The following is a 12,824-nucleotide window of genomic DNA, read 5'->3' on the forward strand; positions in this document are numbered from 1 at the left end:
ATATAGATGTGTAAAAAGAGTAAATGGGAACAAACAGTTTTCAGCAACTGAGGAAGTCTCAGATTGGTGGCATAGAAACAGAAAGAATATAAATATTTATAGTAGCGGCAAACTCCCACAAACTGCATTATTGACCAATAGTCTGTTTTTGTAATGTTGATTGAGGGATTCATACCAGGTGGGACATCAGGGACTGGACTGCTACAATTTAAAATAGCATCATGGGAACTTAAACATACATCTCTGAGGGTAGACAAGTCTTTGGGAAATATATCATCTAAAAGATCTCACTTCCAATGGTGCAACATTCAGCCAGACCTGCAGTAGAGTATCAGCCTCAATTCTTGTGCTGAAATCTTGGGAAAAGTTTTCAAACTCTATAAAACTCTGACTTAGAGAGAGGAGAATACTGCCACTGAGGCCGGAGGATGTTTATTAGAGGTGATTTAAGACAGTGAGGATTATAAATGCTGAGAAATGCACCTACAAGAGCTGGAGATAGAAACAGAGACCACAACAATTACAAAAATGTATTCGAAGGGCAAAGGGGAACACAGAAAGGTAGGAACAGGGTTGGTACATCTCATTACTAAACAAAAGCAAATAATTGCAAATGCTGAAGATCTGAAACCAAAACAGAAAATTGCTAAAGAATCTTAGCAGGTCTGGCAACACTTGTGGGGGGAGAGCAACTCAACATTTTAAATCCTGCGAATCTTCAGCTGAATGTTTATTGCTGACTTTTACAGATGCTGCCAGACCTGCTGAGTTTCTCCATCAATCTCTGTTTTGGTTTCATTACAATTACTGCTGTGGAGAGGCAGACTCATCTGAACTACAAATTCGTTTGCTTTCTTAAAAAAAAATATTCTTTCACAGGATGCCATCTTTACTTGCTGGACCATCCCTGATTGCCCTTGAGAAGGTTGTGGGGAGTAGCCTGTTCAACAGCTGCAGTGCATTTGGTGAAGGTACACCAGCAATGGTTTCAGGAGCTTAGTGTATGAAGAGTTCAGGCATGGACCCTTCCTTCCACAGCTCAAGCTACACAGTCCTTCTCTCTCCAGCTGCTCAAGCAATGATCTTTGAATGTGTGGACTATGATCCATATACTGCAATACTTGTAACATGCTTTGGACACACTGAGACCTATCGAATTCCTAGCTACCTTACCCCCAGTCCCACCCCCTCCTATTTATCTCTCAACCCACTTGGCATCCTCCCCTCCTCCCTCCCATCCCACATTCCTGACGAAGAGCTTATGCTCAAAATATTGACTCTCCTGCTCCTCGAATGCTGCCTGACCAGCCGTGCTTTTCCAGCACCACACTTTTTGACTCTTGATACTGGGTCAGAGCCAGTCAGAGCTAGCTCATCCTCTCATGTTAGTGGCCAATGTCAAAAAGCTGAAAACATGACAGTCTCATTAACTGTATTCGTTGGTGGGACAAGGCCTGCAAGACCCTAAATGTCCTTGAACTGAGTGGTCTACTCGGCCATGTCAGAGAAAACTTAAAGAGTCAAACACCTTCTTGTGAGTCTGGAGTCATGTAGGTGAGGAGGGCAGATTTCTTTCCCTAAAAGAAATATTCCAGAAAAATTCCACCATCTACAGTATCTGGTGGGATTTCAGTCCACACTCTCAGATCGTTTCACTGGGTTTTTTCGTGACTCATCAAGAGACTCCACCCTCAATTATTTACCCCTAGTTATGAGTGAAGCTCTGCTAAACAATCTGAAAAAAGCAACCCTACCTCAGTCACTTAATGGACAAAGAACCCATCGGTGCTGCCATGATTGCCTCAGAATCAGACACATCAGAGAACATCCAAAATATATCAAACACATTCAATCATCAGTAACACTTTTTGGTAAACTTCCTTGGTCAACAAATAAACTAATTGTTTTTAAAAACTTCTCTCCCTTACCCAGCTCCCTCACCCGTCCTTTTTCCAGGTGCCTGTTCAGGGCAGAATTCACCTTCATTAGAAAACAAAAGTTTTGGGAAAAGGTGGATCAATGTTAAAGATTCTGTCTCACCTGGACAAGACCTATGTTGAAAGCAAGCAGCAAATAGAAATGAAATGGGAGTGACGCCCACATTTAATAACTATTTTTTTAACAACCCGGTTGTCTGCACAAACGTGGGCACTGTCACTTATCTGGAACATATTCCCCTCTGAAGTACATATCCCGGAATAATCTGATTCAACTGCTCAGAGGTGCTGGGAGAAAGCAGTTCAGGGTTGGAAGAATAGTGCAGAGTGTGATCGGTGGAAGAGAGTAGGTTACCTGAACTGGTTGTACTTGCCCGCTCTGAAAGGTCCAGCTTGGAGGAAATGTTCTGGTGGAATTGCACAGATGAACAAAGTGCCGTTACGGCTGACGGTGTTTCCCCGAGTAGCTGCCCAGCCGCCCACTCACTTTACAGACGGAGCCTCCAACCAGGATCCCCTCCCTCAGGGCAGCTCTGACAAGAGCTCTGCGCATGTGCGCCGCTCAAAGAGGACTTAACCTTCTGCTCAGAGAAAGATTTATCTATAAGATTTTTGTTTGTTTTTCATACACGTGAGACTAGCCCTTGTACGAGTGAAATTCAGAAGCAGCACGAACGAAAATATGTAGCAGGAGAATGTAATACGAGTGATGTGTTCATTATCTGAATTGTAGCACTTTTTGGATATATCGGTAACATATTTCCTTTTACGCTAGTGGAGGACGTCATAAGAAACTGTTTTTAAGACACGTTGATGCAAAGTTACAACAAGCCCTTGAAAAACTAATGTCCTGATACTTCCAGCCGATCTTCCAAGCAGATCTGACCTTAACATTAGCTTCTCGTTGTATTCTGTTACTGCTGTCTCAGCGATATGTTTCCCTTAACTTTCTACTGCGCTGCATTTTATTTCTGAACCGCTCGTGTTGTGTGTGAACTTGTCTCCGACGCTGTTGCCTGCACTGTACCTACCTACAGACTGGCCAGGACGTTGTTTAATTTAAAATGGCCTTTAACATTCTTTGAGTCAACATACGATTCTGCAATCGAAATGTAATTTTTGCAAGACGCGTTATCTCTTTCCAGACAGTTACCAAGATATATTCATTTGGAGTTACCGCGGAGCTAAATTGTTTCATAGGCAAACCATCCCGCTCCTCACATTTCTAAAATTAAAAAAAAAGTCGCATTTCATATTGGGCGACTTTAAACAGAGGCTATGTTGGTTTCGGTTTTTATTGCCATATTACTGACATGCATTTAAGGGCTCACGGTTAAAAGGTAAGGGACAAATTTCCTTTTTGAGTTATGCCTCAGAAATTTATACTGGCAGATTAAAACAAAAGATGTGCAGGAAACGCTCAATGCTCCCCCATTACGACGAGGATGGAATTGTCTTTATACAATATCATCCTCAAGTGCTTTACAGTGAAGACCGTTTTGAAATACAGTGACTGTTGTAATGTAGGAGATGTGACTGCCAATGTTAGGTAGCAGGAGGGATGGCTGTTTGGCCAGGACACTAAGGAGAAACATTTTGTTTTTGTTCTAAGTCGTAAAATGATGCCATTTCAGTTTTGATCTACAGTAATCAGTGGAAAGCTTGCTCATGTCATAGTTCACCTTCTGCATTTTAGAAGCTTAAGATTTGGATGTGAACATAGGAGACATAATTAGTAAGTTTGCAGATGACACCAAAATTGGAGAGGTAGTGGACAGCGAGTACAATGGGATCTTGATCAGGTGGGCCAATGGGCTGAGGAGTGGCAGATGGAGTTAAATTTAGGTAAATATGAAGTGCTGCATTTTGGAAAAGCAATTCAGCAGGAATTGTGCACTTAATGGTAAGGTCCTATGGAGTGTTGCTGAACAAAGTGACCTTGGAGTGCAGGTTCCTAGCTTCTTGAAAGTAGAGTCGCAGGTAGATAGGATAATGAAGAAGGCATTTGGTATGCTTTCTTTTATTGGTCAGAGTATTGAGTACAGGAGTTGGGAGGTCATGTTGCGGCTGTACAGGACATTGATTAGGCCATTGTTGGAATATTGCATGCACTTCTGGTCTCCTTCCTATCAGAAAGATGTTGTGAAACTTGAAAGGGTTCAGAAAAGATTTACAAGGATGTTTCCAGGGTTGGAGGATTTGAGCTATAGGGAGAGGCTGAATAGGCTGGGGCTGTTTTCCCTGGAGCATCGGTGGCTGAGTGGTGACCTTATTGAGGTTCATAAAATCATGAGGAGCGTGGATAGGGTAAATAGACAAGGTCTTTTCCCTGGGATGGGGGAGTCCAGAACTAGAGGGCATAGGTTTAGGGTGAGAGGAGAAAGCCATAAAAGAGACCTAAGGGGCAACATTTTCAAGCAGAGGGTAATGTGTGTATGGAATGAGCTGCCAGAGGAAGTAGTGGAGACTTGTACAATTGCAGCGTTTAAAAGACATCTGGATGGGTATCTGAATAGGAAGGGTTTAGAGGGATATGGGCCAAGTGCTGGCAAATGGGATTAGATTTGGTTAGGACATCTGATCGGCATAAACGAGTTGGACCGAAGGGTCTCTTTCTGTGCTCTACATCTCTATGACTTTATGACACTAAATCAAGGTGCATGTGTTAACAGTAATGCTTGATTTCTAGCACCGAAGAAACAGTTTACCTGGGAAAGCAAATAGGACTTCGGTTTAACAGCACACCCAAAGGATATTGATAGTGCAATACTCTCTTGTTAATGCAATACTCTCTCGTTAATGTCAGCATAGATTTTATGTTGTGCTGGAATCTCTGGAATGAAGTTTATATTTTAATTCAGTATTTAATCCCCAATATTGGCAGCCACCATGCATTCTGTATGATGGGAAAGGCAAGAAACAAGACATAAGGAAAAAACGCATGCTAATTCTGGCAGAGCAAAAATGCTGAGAAATTCATGTCACACCCATGATGTTTATTAACTTTCAAGAGACCACTGACCATAAGGCACATTGCAGCTTCTCACCTATCACATGTTTGAATGGGAAAATCCATCCAGCTGTCTTTTAATGTTTGCAGCAATTTTTTTTATAAACAACATTTAAATTGCACATCATGCCTTTCTTTGGCTCCTTTCCTAGGGCTTCTGTCATTCTCAGTAGCAGAAGAGAATAAAACTGGACAAATGGATGTTTTTATAAATAACATACTTTTTTTTACAGAATGCATGACGGAAACTTTCCTCAACTCTTAAGTACAGCCGGCATGAAGTGCTGGTAAACTGACAATGTCACTAGACGAGTAATCCCAGGTTAATGTTCTGGGAAGATAGGATTGAATTCCACAATGGTAGATGGTTTAGTTTGAATTCAGTTAGTTAAACCAGAATGAAAAGTTAGCCTAATGGTGACTATGTGACTTCTGTTGATTGTAGTGAAAACAATCTGGTTTACCAATGTCCTTTTAGGAAGAAAATTGCCTTTTGGTCTAACCTACATGCGACTTCAGGTTCACAGCAGTGAATAAGCCACTCAGTTCAAGGGCAATTTAGTTCAAAAATAGAAATTGCTGGAAAAGCTCACCAGGTCTGACAGCACCTGTGGAGAGAAGTCAGAGTTAATTGTTCAAGTTCAGTGACCCTTCCTCAGAACACTTAGAGGCAATTAGAGATGGGCAATAAATAATGCTCTTACCAGTGACACACACATCTCATCAAAGAGTGAAGGGCAACCAACGATAGTTTGGTCCTTGAGTGGGTTTCTCATCATCTGACTATGCTTAATTGATAAAGCTGCTGATGCCATGATCCATTGTATGTCTCGAGCTGGGCCTGGGCTGCACTGTAATTTCAATTAGTTGCACATGAAAATGCCAGCTTGTCATTCTTTACTTTTCCAATAACAAAAAGAGACTGACTATATTATCTACTGCTTTGTCACTTTCACAATCTTGTTGTCAGTCAGTGTCTGATGAGAAGAGCTCCATACATTACATTAATACATATGTGTGCCCAATATGAGTGGCATGAATAACAGTGTAACTAATATTATGCTTCCAGCAATGCTTCTGAGGCTGTATTGCTACATAGTACAGTGCAATCAGGATTTTTTTCAGTCAAGTATTCTTGTAACAGGCTTTGCTAAAACTGAGGGAATATTTGCTTACATATGAATGTCCTTAATAAAACATCCATGGTCATGTTATAACTTTCAGTTTAGTAGAGAAACATAAGATGTAAATAGATTATATGTCTTTTTAATAAGATTGTGTACACAGTAAGACAAGAGAATTAATTTTACATAGGCATTGGAGTTCAGGCGTCCTTTAGTTTAAACCTCAGTAATCAACAATTTAAATGATTGTAACAATGTTAAAGAAATGGTGGCATTTGCTTTGACACAATGTTCAAAATGTTTTGGCAAAATAAATGACTTTTTTTTGAAATTCATACACAGTGCTTCATGGGATAAAAATGACTGAAAAGTGCATAGTTGGCCACTAAAGAAAGAAGTTATGCATAGTTATGTATGTATTACAAAGGTGACCAAGGAAGTTCAAATGAAAATTCTTAAAGGGAGGTGCTGTTATTTGACTTACAGCCACATGCATAAATAGGGGAAGATTTATATGTAAAAATTGCTGTTATTACTTTATTTCAAAAAAGAATTCAAATCCAGCCCTGTATTAATATTCACACATCTTGGTTAGAGATCTGCTAAGAGACATCCATCCTTCAAAGGAATGCTATCACTTTGCTGTTGAAATATTGCTACAACAAAAGAAAGATACCCCTATGGATTGTGAAAATCTGAAATAAAGACAAGAAGTGCTGAAAAATCTTGGCAGCATCTGCAGAGAGAAACAGTTCCTGTTTCTAGTCGATGACCCATGAATGGTTAATGAGCTGTAATATTAACTCTGCTTTTGTGTACACAGATGTTGCTGGGCCTCTTGAGAATTTCCAGCTTTTTCTGCTTTTACTTTAGATTACATATTGTTATTTTCCTGCCATGAGTTGTCTCTGAGGAACAATGCCATATTGATCCTCATCTCGAGCCAAATTTGTATTCTGAATCATGTCCAGTTGAATTTCAATGAAGCCACTGATATCTTTTTATAATAAGGAAATAAAATTTAACTCCTCAGCATGGAGCTGAATTTCAACGAATGTCTGGCACACTAGTTTTACAGCTTTGAATGGCTTTCATATGCCATGTGAATTATATTTGCTGCATTATCTTGTGCGATAATAAGCCCAGTCATGATAGATGTTCTTAAGGGGCTGATATTCCTGATGATTTTTATGGTCTGATAATCTCAGGAAGAAGATTTTCCATGTGTTAGCCATAGCCATTATCAACCTTGGGGAGTGGATGGTCTAGTGCCATTGTCATTTGACTGTTAATCTCAAGACATGGTGGAATTTGAATTCAAAAAAATCTGAAATTGAAAGTCTACTACTATTGATAGTCCTAAAAGTTCACCTGCTTCACTAATATCCTTGAGGGAAGGAAACTGCCATCCTTACCTGAAGACAACAAATGCTAGAGATCACAACGGGTCAGACAGCATCCATGAAGAGAGAGCACACTAACATTTTGAATTTAGATGACTCTTCATCAGAACTGAAGTGTGGAGGGGATAGCATTTATGCTATAGTTTGGGGATGGGGGTGGGTTAGAGGGTGTAGGATGCCAGTGAAGAAAAGGTTTACAGAGTTCAGCTTAAGTGATCGGAATGCGAGAATGGCAGAACAATAGTGTGTCTCCTGCCATTACAGCCTTCTGGACTTAATGTTAAGTTCAACACCTTTAAATTGTGAACATATCTTCGCCTTTTTTAGCTTGTTATCATGTCCTCCCCTCCTCCCATCTCACTTACTATCCTTTCAAGTCTGGCAGGAGATACACCATTATTCTACGATTCTCAGATTCCAATCACTGATGGTGAACTATCAATATCTTTTCTTCAGTGGCACCCTACACCCACTACCGATAGGCACCCCTCTCCAAGCTGTAGCATTAATGCTGTCCCCTTCACACTTTACTTCATCTCTAATGAAGAGTCATCTGACTTCGAAACATTAGCTTTCTGTCTCTCCATGGATGCTGTCAGACCCGCTGTGATCTCCGGTATTTGTTGTCTTCAGCACAGATTCAAGCATCTGCAGTAATTTGTTCCTACCATTCTTACCTGGTCTGGCCTACACGTGAACTCAGACCCACAGTGATATGATCGAATCTTAACTGCCCTCTGAAATGCAGAGCAAAGCAGTAAGATGTATTGACAACCAAAAGGGAAAAAAAAGGAATGAAACCAGAACAACCATCTGGCATTGACTGAGGCATCAGAAACAACAATGTCAAAAATGCCTCTGTCAATCCTTTAAAGTCTTCCTTACTGGAGGCTGGTGCCAAAGCTGGGAGAGCTGTACTTCAGATCAGCAGAAGGGTCGACGTTTTGAGCATGAACTCTTCATCAAGAATGTTCAACTCATGATTGAAATATCGACTGTCCCGCTCTTCAGATGCTGCCTGACTGGCTGTACTTCTCCAGCACCACACTTTTTGATGCTGCCTCAGTTTCTCCTGTACCTCAGATCAGTTAAGAAACGGCCTGATATAGGCATTGTCACAGAATCATAGCATTCACAATATGTCCCAGAAACCAGACTACACCATCACCACCCTGGGTATGTCCTGTCCTATTGGAATGACGGGTCCTGCAGATGATGACACAGTGGTATACAATCAGGAGAGATTTGCACTAGGAGTCCTCAATATTGTCTCCAGAACTCATGGAATCACTTGAAATATGGGCAAGACAAAACCAGCTACTGATTCCCACTTACCCCTTCTCACCCACATCAGAACCATTCACCCCTCACCACTATCCCCCAACCCACATACCATCTCTCCCCGTCTGAGGAATCAGTGCACATTGAAAGCACTTGAGGAAGTACTGAGGATGGCAAGCGTATGGAATGCTCTCTGAGTAGGGAACTTCATTGTTCATGACCAAGAATGGTACAGCAACATCACTACTGACTGCCTGATTGAGAACTAAAAGACAGAGCTGCTAGACTGGGCCTGTGGCAGGTGGTGAGGGAACTCACAAAAGGGAAAAGTATACTTCACCATCATCATCCTCACCAATCTGCATGCATCTGTGCATGACAGTATTGGTAAAAGCGATTGCTGCACAATCTGTGTGGAGACATAAGTCCCATTATCACATTAAGATTTCACCAGTCGTGTTGTGTGGCACTATGACTGTCCTAAATGGGATAGACTTTGAACAAATTTAGCAACTGAACACTGGACTTCCATGATGCAGTGGGCCATCAGCATCACCAAGTTGTACTCCAATACAATTCTGCAATCTCGTGGCACAGCATTTCTCGCTCTACCATTACCATCTAGCCAGGGGATCAACCCTCGTTCCATAAAGATTGCAGGAGAGCATGCCAGAAGCAACATCAAGCGTACTTAAAAATGAGGCGTCAACCTAGTGAAGCTACCAAACAACAATGACCATCTCCAACAAGAGACACTCTAACCTTCAAGCCTTGAAATTCCATGACATTGCCATCACTGAATCTCCCACTATCAACATCCTGGACGTTACCATTGACCAGTAATTGAACTGTAGTAGACTTATAAGTACAGAGTCTACTAAAGCAGGTCAGAGACTAGGAATCCTGCATTAAGTAAGTTATCTTGTGACTCCTCAAAGCCTGACCACCATCCAAGACATAAGTATGATGGAAGACATCACAGTTGCATTCATCACTGCAGCACCAACAGCACTCAAAAAACTTGACATTATCCAGTGAAAAGTTAAAGTCACCATTGTTCCAGAAGACCATAGAGCTGCTCTTTCATTAGAAAGAGGTCAGTTTAACCTGAATGTCATCATGCCTCAGGTGAAGATAAGGTAAAAGGTAGGATTTCATGGTGCCCTCAACTACTACAGGAATTGAACCTGTGCTGTTGATGTTATTCTGCATCACAAAGTAGCCATCTGACTAACTGAGCTAACCAGGATAAAACAGCCTGCTTGTTTGGCACCCTGTCCATAACGTTACTCCCTTCACCACCAGTCACAGCACTATAAACAAGTGTTTTGGAGTGATGTAGGCACAATGGTGATGTTGCAAGATTAGGAAACTATCGATCACAGTCAAGAAGTCCTTAATCGGTTTCCTTGTGAATTGTTCTAAAGAATACAAGATAAAAAGCTCCAATACACTGTGTCGTTTCTCAGCAGTACTCAGCTCTGGACTACCAATCAAGCATTTGGAAAGGAAGAAGATCCTAATACTTTGATTGATATGCTGGAACCTCAGATACTATATCAATGGAATTGATAGATGCCTTGTTGCTGCCTGATAGGTATGATCAACGTAGATCTTGAAAGCATGAACATTGACATAGCTTCTCCATGAGACAGACCACCATAACAAAAGCATTATGCAGTTATCTGGCAATGAGAAAGTTCAGAGGAATATAACAGCAAAATGTAAGCTTCACTGTAGAGGACAAACTCTTCTTGATGATAGAATTCCCTAAAAATTGGACAGAACATTTTTTCTTCATCTATTAAAAAATTCCACATTGAACCAATTAGCCTCAGGAGTAACTGTGATCTAATGCTGTGCTCCATGACAGAAGAAAAAGACCAGCTCTATTGCTTTCAGTAGAATCCCTAAGTAAGCACAACTATATCTATTGGTGCATTTCAATGAAATAGTGGGTGCAGAGCATGAGGCTTGGACCTCCTTCCTCAAACACCATGCTCAGCATTCTCTCTAATTATCCCACCTACGCTGCAGCCTTCCCAGGCCCATGCAGGGCATTGACTTTGGAATTGGATGTCAGTCCCACACTTGGCATGACAATGCTGATTTCCATGTGTGAAACATTGGAGCAGCTATTGATTAATCATGACCAGGAGGCGGCCTACTTACGTTCACTGCAAAGGCCTGCAGACAGGGCTCTAGGATGAGCTCAGTCAGTTGGTGTTGCACCAGCTCTGAATGGGCAGCTGCAGTCTGAGCTGGCTAACAGAGCACCCTGGTGGAATCACACTAATGGAAACACAAAAGCCCTCAACCTATGAGTCAAAAGCAAGTGGGATGTGGGCATCGCTGGCAGGCCAGCATTTATTGCTTGTTCCTCTTTGCCCTTGAGAAAGTAGCGATGAGCTGCCTTTTTGAACAGCTGCAGTCTACATGCCGTAGGTAGACCCAAAATGTCTTCAGCAGGGAATTCCAGGTATTTGACCAAGTGACAGTGAAGGAGCAGTCATATATTTTCAAGTCCACTATATGGAGGATAGTGGGCTAGTGTAGGTTAGGTGGGCTTGGATCGGCGCAACATCGAGGGCCAAAGGGCCTGTACTGCGCTGTATTTTTCTATGTTCTTTGTTCTATAAGTCGTGATAGTGAGTGGCTTGGAGGAGAACTTGCAAGTGGTGGTGTTCCTACCTATTTGTTGCCCTTGTCCTTTTAGATGGAAGAAGTTATGGGTTTGGAAGGAGCTGTCCAAGAATCATTGGTGAGTTTCTGTGTGCATCCTGTCGATAGTACAGCCTGCTGCTACTGAGCATCAGTGGTGGAGGGAGTGGATGCTTGTGGATGTGATGCCAATCAAGTGGGCTGCTTTGTCAGCATGGTTTCATCAAGCGGAGGTCATGCCTGATAACTCTGCTAGAATTCTTTGAGGAAGTAATGAGCAGGTTAGACTAAGGAGAGCCAATGGATGTTATCTAACTGGACTTCAAGAAGGCCTTTGACAAGGTACCGCACAGAAGGTTACTGAGTAAGATAAGGGTACATGGTGCTAGCATAGGTAGAAGCTTGGCTGTCTGGCAGAAAGCAAAGAGTGGGGATAAAAGATTCCTTCTCAGGATGGTAGCTGATGACAAGTGGTGTTCCAAAAGACTCAGTGTTGGGACCACAACTTTTCACTTTATGCAGTAACAATCTAGATGAAGGAACTGATAGAAAGATAGTTAGAGGGACTGGTGGTATTGAAGAGGTCGGAAGACTACAGAAGAATTTGGACAGGTCAAGAGCATAAGCAAGGAAGTGGCAGATGGAGTGCAACATGGGAAGGTGTGAGGTCATGCAGTTTGGTGAGAAGAATAGAGGCACTGATTATTTTCTAAATGGGGAGAAAATTCAGAAGTCTGAAATACAAAGAGACTTGAGAGCTCTAGTCCATGATTCTCTCAAGGTAAACTTACAAGTTGAATCAGTAGTTCAGAAGGCAAATGCAATGATGACATTTATTTTGCGACAACTTGAGTATAAAAGCAAGGATGTACTTCTGAGGCTGTATAAGGCTCTGGACAGGCCACATTTGGAGTATTGTGCGCAATGTTGGATGCCATATCTCAGGAAGGATGTACTGGCCCTGGACCATGTTCAGAGGAGGTTCACAAGAATGGTCATAGGAATGAAAATCTTAACATATGAAGAACGTTTGAAGACTCTGGTTTATACTCATGGAGTTTAGAAGGATGAGGTAGAATATAATTGAAGCATACAGAATATTGAATGGCCTGAACAGATTAGATGTTGGGAAGATGTTTCCATTGGTAGGAGAGACTAGGACCCAAGGGCACAGCCTTAGAGTAAAGGGAAGATATTTTAGAACAGAGATAAGGAAAAACTTCTTCAGCCAGAGAATGGTGAATCTTTGGAATTCACTACCGCTGAAGGTTGTGGAGGCGAGGTCATTGAATATATTAAAGACTGAGATAGATACGTTCTTGAGTATCAAAAGGATCAAGGGGAGAAAGCTGGAGGATGGGGCTGAGAAACTTATCAGCCAAGATTGAATGGCAGAGCAGACTCAATG

This window comes from Chiloscyllium punctatum, chromosome 20 (assembly GCF_047496795.1).
Source record: "Chiloscyllium punctatum isolate Juve2018m chromosome 20, sChiPun1.3, whole genome shotgun sequence".
NCBI classification, from domain to species: domain Eukaryota; kingdom Metazoa; phylum Chordata; class Chondrichthyes; order Orectolobiformes; family Hemiscylliidae; genus Chiloscyllium; species Chiloscyllium punctatum.